Here is a 9,160-nt window from a genome sequence, read left to right as displayed (position 1 = left end):
GCTCGGGCCGGCCGGCCCTGCCCGGGGTCCCCGCCGCTCCTCGCCCCCTCCCGCCCTCGGCGCGTTCCCGCCGCCGCGCGCACCCGCCGGCAACCTGAGCCGCGCGCAAGCGCGCGCGCGCCGCCCCGGTCCGGCTCCGGTGACGTCACCCACCCCCCCCCACCCCCCCGCGTTCTCCCCGCCCGGCGATGGAGCCTGGCTAATGCCGGTGTGTGTCGCGCCCGCCCGCCCCGCGCTCCCCCCGCCCATGCCTGGGCTCGGCGGCGCCCGCCCGGCCGCCCCGCTGCGCCGCCCGCCCCTCCCGCCCCGTGCTCGCCGCCGGGGCCGGGGCCTCCGCCGGACCGCGCCGAGCCGCGCCGCACCGAGCCGCCACGGCGGCCCGGGGACCTGCCGCGGGTGAGTGCCGAGCGCCCGGCGCGGCGGGGAGGGTCCCTCGCCTCGCCGCCGCCGTCCCGCCCGCACCCGCGGGACCTGCCCCCGGGGACCGCAGACCGCGGGCAGGTGCGGGGGGGGGGACGGGCGGGCCCCAGCCGGGGGTCGCAACACGCGTGTCCTTCCTCCCCCCCCCAACTCTGCCACCGCCCCGGTGCGTCCAGCCCGGCCGCGGGCCGGGGAGCCGGCGGGCTGCGCTGCCCTTTGCTGCGATCGGCTCGCCAGAAATTAAAATTTAAATTAAAATTCAGTTAGAAATCTACCGTCCGGCCGCTGTGGGAGCTCTGCGTGAGCGCCCGGCTGCTTGGGGCTGCCCCGGACCCGGCTGCCTCTCCCCCGGCGCGGTCTATGTTTTTGTTTTTGTTTTTTTCGTTTTTCTTCCTTTAGTCTGGGTCTTTAGAGGAAGAAAAGTCTTTTTTTTCCAGCCCTCGGTAGCACCTCGCTTCGGGGACTGAGGGGCAGCAGACCGCACTCGTGTCGCAGTTGGGGGTTAGGAGGGTTTGGACACGGGTGTCGGGGTTTTTTTTGTGGCTCCTGTGTTGCGATGCAGCCGGGTTTAATGTGCCCGGCCTTGGGACAGACCGGGATGCGAGCAAACGGCATCTGCCGCCTCACGCAGGTAGGAAGACGGAGCTGCTGCTAAGTGATGTGCCCGAGGCTGCGTAGGAAATCTGTGGCAGAGCTGAGACTAAACCCCAGATCGCTCCGTCCTAATTTCCCGTTCGGTGCTTTCTTTGCCTGGCTGGGGACGGTGGTTTAACCTCACACCCTCGGGCTGCCGGGGTAAAGTCCTGCCTGGGCTACGCCAGCTCCTAATCAGGGCTCCTGCGGTGGCAGCCGGTGCGTGGCCAGGTGCCAGCGGACTGAGGCCTCTCTGCTACGAGCAGTGGATTTGGGGAGCGGAGGCGTTTTGGTCAGGGGGATGCGGGTCCAAGGTGGAGGGCGGGTGTCACGTTTGCTTGGATGGCTGGTGTGTCTGAGGAGTGGCTGCGCAGCTTGTGCTTGGGGCTTTAGACTCTGTCCCCTGGTTCAGGGCATGTTTAGTCTGTGCCCGCAAAACTCGACGGATAAGGTTTTTCCAAGGGGTCCTCTTCTGGTTATGAGATGGGAAACTTTTTGGGGAGAGGTAGGTGATGCGTTTTGTTAGGCCGACTGACGTATCTGGAGAAAACCCATACACAAGCCCTTTTTGAGCTGTGTTTTCCCATTCCTGTGGGTTCTGCCCAGACATGGGCTCTCTCCTCGCCCAGCACAGGAGGGTGGCTCTGGACACGCAGGGAGGGTTTCGCTGCTCTTCTCCATGACCACCTCCTCTGGCTGCCGTCCCCAACTCAGGATCACGGTGTCTTGAGGAACGATTCTCCATGGATAGGAAGCCAGAAGTTTACTTCATGATCTGCAACAGCTTATTCTAAACTAATTTCTCTTTAAGAGATGAGAAGTAGGAAAAAAAAAACCCAGAAGATCAAAAGCATTTTATTTACCTTAGAAGAAAACTGCCATTTAATGATAACTTCTATTAACTAGGTTGGGTCCATGACCTTGATGTGTTTTATAACTTGGGATGCGTAGCTGAGAAGAGGGAGCAGACTGTTCCAGTCTGTTTATTGTTTCCTCTTAGTTTATCCCAGTAACTTGCAGAACGCAAATACCCACACAGTTTTGGAGCCCCGACCCACCTTTGGGGGTGGGAAAGAGGAGGCTGTTGGATTATGTTTTGCTTCAGATACAGCCTAATCTGTAGCTTGTGTTAATTATATTATAGATGGGTTGGGGTTTAGCACAGGTTTTTCTGACAGGGCTCAGCCTCCGCAATTCTTGCTACCGTAAGAAAGCCGTAGTAACTTGAAGCCTCAAAGTCACTCGCGGGAGCACATCTCTATCAATAAAACCCTTGTTGCAAAGTCAAGCAAAACCAGCCCCGTGGGGGCTGCTGGCTTTGTCAGGGAGGTGCAGGGCCCCACGCAGGCAGAGCTGACAGCCCAGAGCGAGGGTGCCTGGAGGAGGTGAGCCGGGCTGGTAGCAGGACCCATCTGGGCTGTCAGTGGGGGCAGATTTAAACAGCAGTGTGGCTCCGGTTCGCCTTTATATAAAAGTGTCCCCTTGCTCCACGAGAAGGTTTTCCTTCTATTGAGACCTCCTGTTCCTCCCCTCCAAAAATGTGGTGCCCTTGTGTATGTAAGCTTTATCATCTGCCTCGGTTACTATGGTGTTACTATGTAAAAGCAGCTCATCTCGTAGCTCCTGGAATTATCTACAACTTGGGTTTACAGTCCAAGTTTATGTCCGTCCCTTGTCAAGCCTTTTCCCATTTGTGAGGTGGGATGGCTCCAGAGCATCATCCGCAGGGCCCGGTGGTGGCTCAGTCCCCCCGGGAGCCTTCTGAGGGTGACGGGGCGCGAGGAGCCAGCACCAACATGCGAGGCTGTCGCGAAGGTGTGTCGCTTGCCGCGTCCAACTGTGGGGCCGTGTCAGTGATGAGCCTTGGAAGACCCACTCGTGTTCATCCCCTCCAGGCACTGGGCTGCCTTCTCCCTGCCAAATGCAGGTGGGGTGCTAGTTCCCCAGAAAACTTGGGAATGGAAACAAATAACTGAGGGTCTGTGGAAATCTGTGTAAGCAAAAGATGGGAGCAGACGCCCCCCCCCCCCCCCCCCCCCCATGCTACCATCCTGCTCAGCTGCCCCAGCTTGTGCAAGAGCACCCACTTTGCTGCAGCCAGTCCCTTGCTTCCCATCTCTTAATATTATTTTTTTTTCCTTTCTCTCTTTTCCACCTGATTTGCATGTAAAAAAAGCATGAGGGAGATTCATCCCCTGGAGAGGTCCTTGGTTTGCTCACACTCAGTGTAAGTTATTGTCACTCTTGTTCTTGCAGGGAGTTGGCATGGCCCTGAAATAGAGGGATTTGCTTGGGAGAGCAGGAGCCTCAAGCCACATCCATGTTCCCCTGACCCTGCTTGTCCTAAGGATAATTCTCCCTGTGCAGACTCCGAGGTGCCTCTCTCTGCATTAACTAAGTAGGAGCCCAGGATGATCATGTTTGCAACTTAGGCAGCTGTTCCAGGTGGAATGAGTCTAGTCCTGCTACCGAGGCTAATCTGGAGAAGGTCCTGCTTGTTGGTGCTTGAAGGTTTTTGTGGTGAAGGTCTGTAGCGTCTCTCCCTCTTGCAGCTGTGATGGCTTTTCTGCTTTGTTGAGTAGGAGAGGGGTGATGTTTCTAATTAAAAAGAAAAAAAGTCTTGTATTTCTCCCCTTCTTTGTTTTTTTTCTTTTTTTCTGGACAAATGTTCTAAATAACAATGCTTAAAATGCAAATGCAGTGAGTTTTCGTGAAGTCACTCGAGAAGCTCTGGTTGGATGAGGATTGCGGTGGAGTTAGAGGAGCTGGTGATGACACATGGCACAAGAGCAGAGCCGAAGTGGTTGGGTTGTCACCAGATGCAGTCACAGCCATTGCAGCCATGGCTCATCTCTGCATGGAGGATGTTCTCATGTGTTTTAAATACTGTGGTTTCTCTTTCCTCTCCTCTTTCAGAGGGACACTGTGTGAGGGTACCTTCTCTTTTTTTCTACGTGCATGATAGGGTGACGTTTAACTGAACTCCCCTTTTATCTACGTTCACTCCTTATTCCTACTTTATTTTTAGAAGCAGAAAAAATGGAGAATGAGCCTTCTAAACTATTGCAGTGATGACTTTTGTAATGTTCCTCGTACTTGAAGGCAAGCACTGCCCTTGCTGCTCCAGACAGGCCCCCCGTGTGTTCTAGCACTTGCTTGGGGAAAAAAATGAAATAAAATAGCATGGTGTTAGGGTTGCAGAAGTTTCCAGTACAGCTCCACCCAAACGCTCCTGCCCAGTAATGCTCAGAAAATTCAGTCTGGGTGATGGGGCTTCCCTGCCTGCTGGTGCTGCTGGGTTGCTCAAAGGGAAGGGGAAGAGATTTTTAGGTTTTTTCTTTTAATACAGAGATGCTTGAGAGGGCCATGTCTGAAATAGGGTGGGGAATAAGCCCTGGAATTTGGCTGGCAGAGTGTCCTTAATAAAGAGCCTGGATAGGACAGGTTTAAGTAACGAGCACTTAAAAATTCACTGAGACAAGAGGCAGATAAATGAGTTGAATGGGGCTTCCAAGAGGTGAGGTGACTCTGCTATTTGTGTCGGTGTCTTTTAACTCTTCTTCTTCTGAATAGTTGTCCTGAGGTTGTTTTCAGGTTGACTTTTTTGTCCCACAGGTAGAAAGGGGATCAGTTTGCTCCTGTGAGGATGAGGTGGGATCTAGTCACTCCTGGAGCCTGACTTGGCATGAAGGACGCTTGTGCATGCTCTGCTCTTGTGCTTCGATTAATAGGTTTTCATAAAACTTGTAAAACCTTCTCTTTTAGAAATAGCACAAGGAAATATTTATCTCCCCAAAGTGTCATGCCAGTATTGCACAAATACTTGAATGGGTAGTCATTTTATTTTTCTCTGCTTTCTTTATTTTTAAGCATATTGAGGACTTTTTCCAGTGCTACAGAGACACACACATTAATAACTGTATGTAATCGGTTCAGTCCGTCTCTCTTTCCATCTGGAAGTCTGTGCATCCCCTATGGACTCAGGCTCTAAAACTGCAGTGCTGTAAATCGGAAGCTGTGACACTTTTTTTTCTTTATATCCAGGTGCTTATCAGAAAACTGGGGAGGTCTATTTTGTTCTCCAGAGGAGTTCAGGTCAGCAGTGTGGTCAACTGCCTAAATCAATTTAAAAGCAAAACTCCTAGAATACAGCAAATCTTAACAAAATGGTCATACTGGTGGTTCACTTTCCTGTCCTGTAACCCCAGCTGTGATGTTGCTGGTGTCCCTCTGGAAAGTAAGTTGGTTGTCCCACAGAGTACAGTTACTGCTGAAGGCTTGTGCCCTGCTGTCTGATAGAGCTTGTTCTTCTGTCTTCCCAAATAATTAGGTATCGGTGTGTCTTCAAAGAGGGATTGAAAGTTCTCGTCTGCTCTTAAAATGGTAAGAGTTTAGTTTAAGAGGACAAAAATTAGGCCTGAGGTCTTGGGTAATTGATCCTGTAGCTCTTGAGATCTCCTCAGTGTAGGACTAGCAAGGGTCTGCAGTAGCACAACAGAGTGCTTGGAGTACACTTTGTGCAAGAGGATGCTCAAGGTGAGGTTGTCCTGGATGCTTTTTGATGTGTAGCATATTTAATGAGCTGAAGTCTTGGGTCTTTGCATTAAGGATCCAACCATATTGCTGACTCCTTGTGCCTGTGCTCAGGGCAGGCTTCAGTGACTGGAGACCTTCCTGGTGGCTCCAGGTCCTGCCTGGACAAGGACCATTTATCCTTCGATGCTAGCTGATGTGCCAGGCTTTCTCTTGCAGCCTGCATTGTGTCTTTTGGCTTTGATCAACATTGTAGAGGTGGTTGCCTCTAAACCAGCACCTTGAGCATAGCGCTCAGTGGCCTTAGAGACCATGATGTGGCACCAGTGGGGCTTCTTGACATGTTTTTCGGCAGCCTTGGCAAGACAGGTGCGTTTATTCTTTGCATTGAGGTTAATTGGCTCTTATATGTGTTCCTAGCTGTAGGGTGGTCGTTAGAGACAAGCCATCCTGAAACACATGCAGGAGATTATTTGAGCCTGTTGTGTTGTGCTTTGGTTTGTTAAGCACAATGTAAATGCAGACTCCACTTCTGAAATGTATCCTGCTCTTTCTTTGCTAGGAATTATTTCCATGTCGGAAAATATTTAAGACAAGGGGAGTGTCTCTGTTTTATAGAGGCAGAACTAATTTAAAAACAAAAATCCAGGCAAAAACCCGCTCAGCTGTGCTAGCAGAGGGGAAGCAGACTTGTGGTCTGGACTCAGAACAAGCAGATGAATGTGAATATTTCATTCAGACTATAATCCACCTGTTAGACTCCACTCCTCCAGTTGTGTGTGTACCGTGAAGTGCAGTGGATGTTTTAAATAGCAGCCTGCACTCCCTGCTCCTGTGTCTGTGGCATTTTCATGTTGCTTTACAGGCAGGAAGCATGGAGACCAAGGGTGATGTAGCAACCAGTGCAGGTTTGCAGGTTCTTTACTTTTAGCTTTTTTTCCCTCCACAGTCCATGTCTGTCTCGGTGGTGTGGTGTTGTCCTGCTCACCCAGCCCGGGTTGGTGGTGCTGAGATGCGTTTGCTCTGTCATGTGCTGACACCATTTCTGGAGACTGGAGATTTGGCCCTGGCATTGCTTATAAAAGCACTAGAAATTAAGATGCTTTGGACGAGACACCTTTGGAGCCAGTGTACTGGGGGTTAGTTGTGCAGAACTCTTCTCCAGTGAATAGACATTGCCATGTCCACCTGGACCTAACCCTTTCCCAAGCTTCTTTTACTACTCCATGCTCTCCAAATTTTGCCAGCATCTTCTTCTTGCTGATCTGCATGTCTGGATCACAGCAAGCCCCAGTCCCGCTCTGCCTTAATTTAGGAGTGCTGGCTCCACCGCCCCCCAGCCCTTCAGAGGTCGGGGGTTTCACCAGGCAGATGCCCACACCTCTGCATGTCACCCACGGGGACTCTGCGTCTTGGTTGATGCCCTCTCCAGCATCCCCCCTGGAGCTGGTCTCCTCCAGCCTCCCTGCCCAAGGGGGTCCTGGCCACCAGCCACAGCAGCAGCCATGTCCCCCCAGGGCTGGGTCTGCTTTCACCCTGTTCTGCCTGCCTGAGCTGAAAGTCCTGCCTGTGCCAGGGGAAGCTGAAGGCAGGGGCTGTTCTGCCCACCCACTGAGGTCACTGGGCTGAGCTGGGGGCTTTGGGAGTGTCCTCAATGCCAGGGTGTACCTCTGACTGCAAAATAAGCCTCCAACATGAGAGACCCTGGTAACCTGCCTGGCCTTGCTGCCAGTCCATGCCACTGCTTCATCATGGCTATTCTTTAGATGTGAAATTTTTTTTTTTTTTATTGTAGTTTTTAACAGGATGGTTGGAGTTGAGAGGGTGGGGGTGGGAAGGAGCCCTTGATTTCAGGGGTAACCACCAAATAACCAGTGCTGCAAAGCAGACATGAAGTCCCTTGTGTACTGAAAGACCTGGTGTTGACAATACTGGCAGGCATGCTTGCCCAGATGAAATGAAGTGGTAAATAATATTTGAGGTTCACGTAGCAAAATCAGGGATCTCTCTGCCAAGTACCTTCAAAAGAGGATCTCAATCAGGAACCTGCGCTTAGGTGGTAGACCTGATAGCTGGAGAACCCAGTCCTTGCTGGTAGCTGTCGTGGACAGGTGTTGTTCTGTCCCTCTCACTCTTCTGAGATGAGGACGAAGCCATCCAAGTCCATCAGAGCTGCTGATGGGGCAGGGGCCACGATGGGAAGCATCTGCTCCCCGCTCAGGCAAGCCCCAGTTCCTACCTCAGCACAGGCCTTTTGGCATTGTGGGAGTCCAGGGCTTGGAAATGGGGTCTTATTTCCCACCCGTGGGGAGGTTTTCCTTCTTAATTACAGATGTCGGCCAAGTGGAAAAGGGTATGGTTGGTGTGAGGCTGTGGAGGATGGGATGAACAACAGGGATTGATGAACATGGCAGGGTTGCGTTGCCTTCCCAAAATGTCTGCTCTGGAGATGTCATTGCTGCTCTGCCCTAAACGCTGCCTTGAGCATCTGTTCTGCTGGGCTTGAGTTTGTCAGGCCCTTGTAGGCATGAGACTTGGAAGAAAATTTTTTAAAAAATATGTTGAATTTAAAATGTCATTGATTTCTTTCTTTATTTTTTGGTATTTTTCTTCTAATTTAATCAATTCCCTACTGTGCTATAAATTCCAAATGTGAATGGAAAATAATCCCACCAGTACAATAATTAGCGTGTAACCAGCAGATGAAGAAAACCCAAACTGCTGAGCTGATTGGTGAATGCTGACTATTTTCCAAATTAATTTCAATAATCACATCTCCCATTAAAAAGAAGACAGGGCGGGGAGGAAGTCTTAAATTTTCCTCAAGCTCAGTGTAGCAAAAAATGGTATGTGCATTGTAGCTGTTCTCCATGTGATTATAAAAAAAAAAATGAGGGAGATTCTTGAAACAGAATTGCAAACACTAAGTATTGCTAGTTTTGCAACCAAGAAGCTCAATTTCAGTTGCTTTGGAGGGAAGGGGGGAACAGAAATTCTAAGTCAAATGTCCATAATTTTGTGTACGTGTGTGTCAGTAAATAGTCTACTGGAAGAATTATTCCCTTGCAGTGGTGCTTTGCTGCAGGATCCAAAAATAAGTCCGCTGGAGGCCATTGATAGTGAAATTTGTTTCTGTATTTACTGTGCATCCATCCAACTCCTGAATATTTTGTTGTGCTCTGAAGTGATGATGGAAGTCAGCATTTGGGAAGGGGGAATTTCAGAGCATCCAGGAACTGGGCACCCTCTTACCACAGGGATCTGCAGCTGTTTTCTGCCTTGCCTTTCTCCATTGCTTTTTTGGTCCAGTTCTGCCCCAAAGGTGGGTGGTCAGAGAAATCCTTTCTCTGCCTTGATACCTCCATGGTGTCATGTCCAGACAGCACCAGGAAAAGGCACCTCTGCAGAGCTGTACCTGGTAGTTCTGCGCCTGAATTCACATTCAGTATTAGCAGAGATGATTTTATCTCCTGATGGTTTTTCCCCTCCTAGAGCAGCCCCGGTCATCTCCTGGCTGTGTCCACCTTACCCTCAGGACTTTCCAACAGCAAAGCACGGGCGATGCTACCAGGTG

The 9,160-nt window shown here is 51.1% G+C and overlaps 1 protein-coding gene across 3 annotated transcripts in view; it reads left to right on the top strand.

The window, feature by feature from the left end:
- The first annotated feature begins 318 nt into the window (after window positions 1–318).
- Window positions 319–9,160, top strand: part of ZHX3 (zinc fingers and homeoboxes 3) — a 47,272-nt gene continuing 38,430 nt past the window's right edge. For all 3 annotated transcript variants that reach the window (XR_012634653.1, XM_074920504.1, XM_074920506.1), the window contains exon 1: window positions 319–396. The gene's annotated coding sequence lies outside the window, so the exon portion shown is untranslated. The remainder of the gene's footprint in view (window positions 397–9,160) is intronic.

The sequence above is a fragment of the Athene noctua genome, chromosome 16 (assembly GCF_965140245.1).
Source record: "Athene noctua chromosome 16, bAthNoc1.hap1.1, whole genome shotgun sequence".
NCBI classification, from domain to species: domain Eukaryota; kingdom Metazoa; phylum Chordata; class Aves; order Strigiformes; family Strigidae; genus Athene; species Athene noctua.
This window is presented reverse-complemented; position numbering and strand designations above follow the sequence as displayed.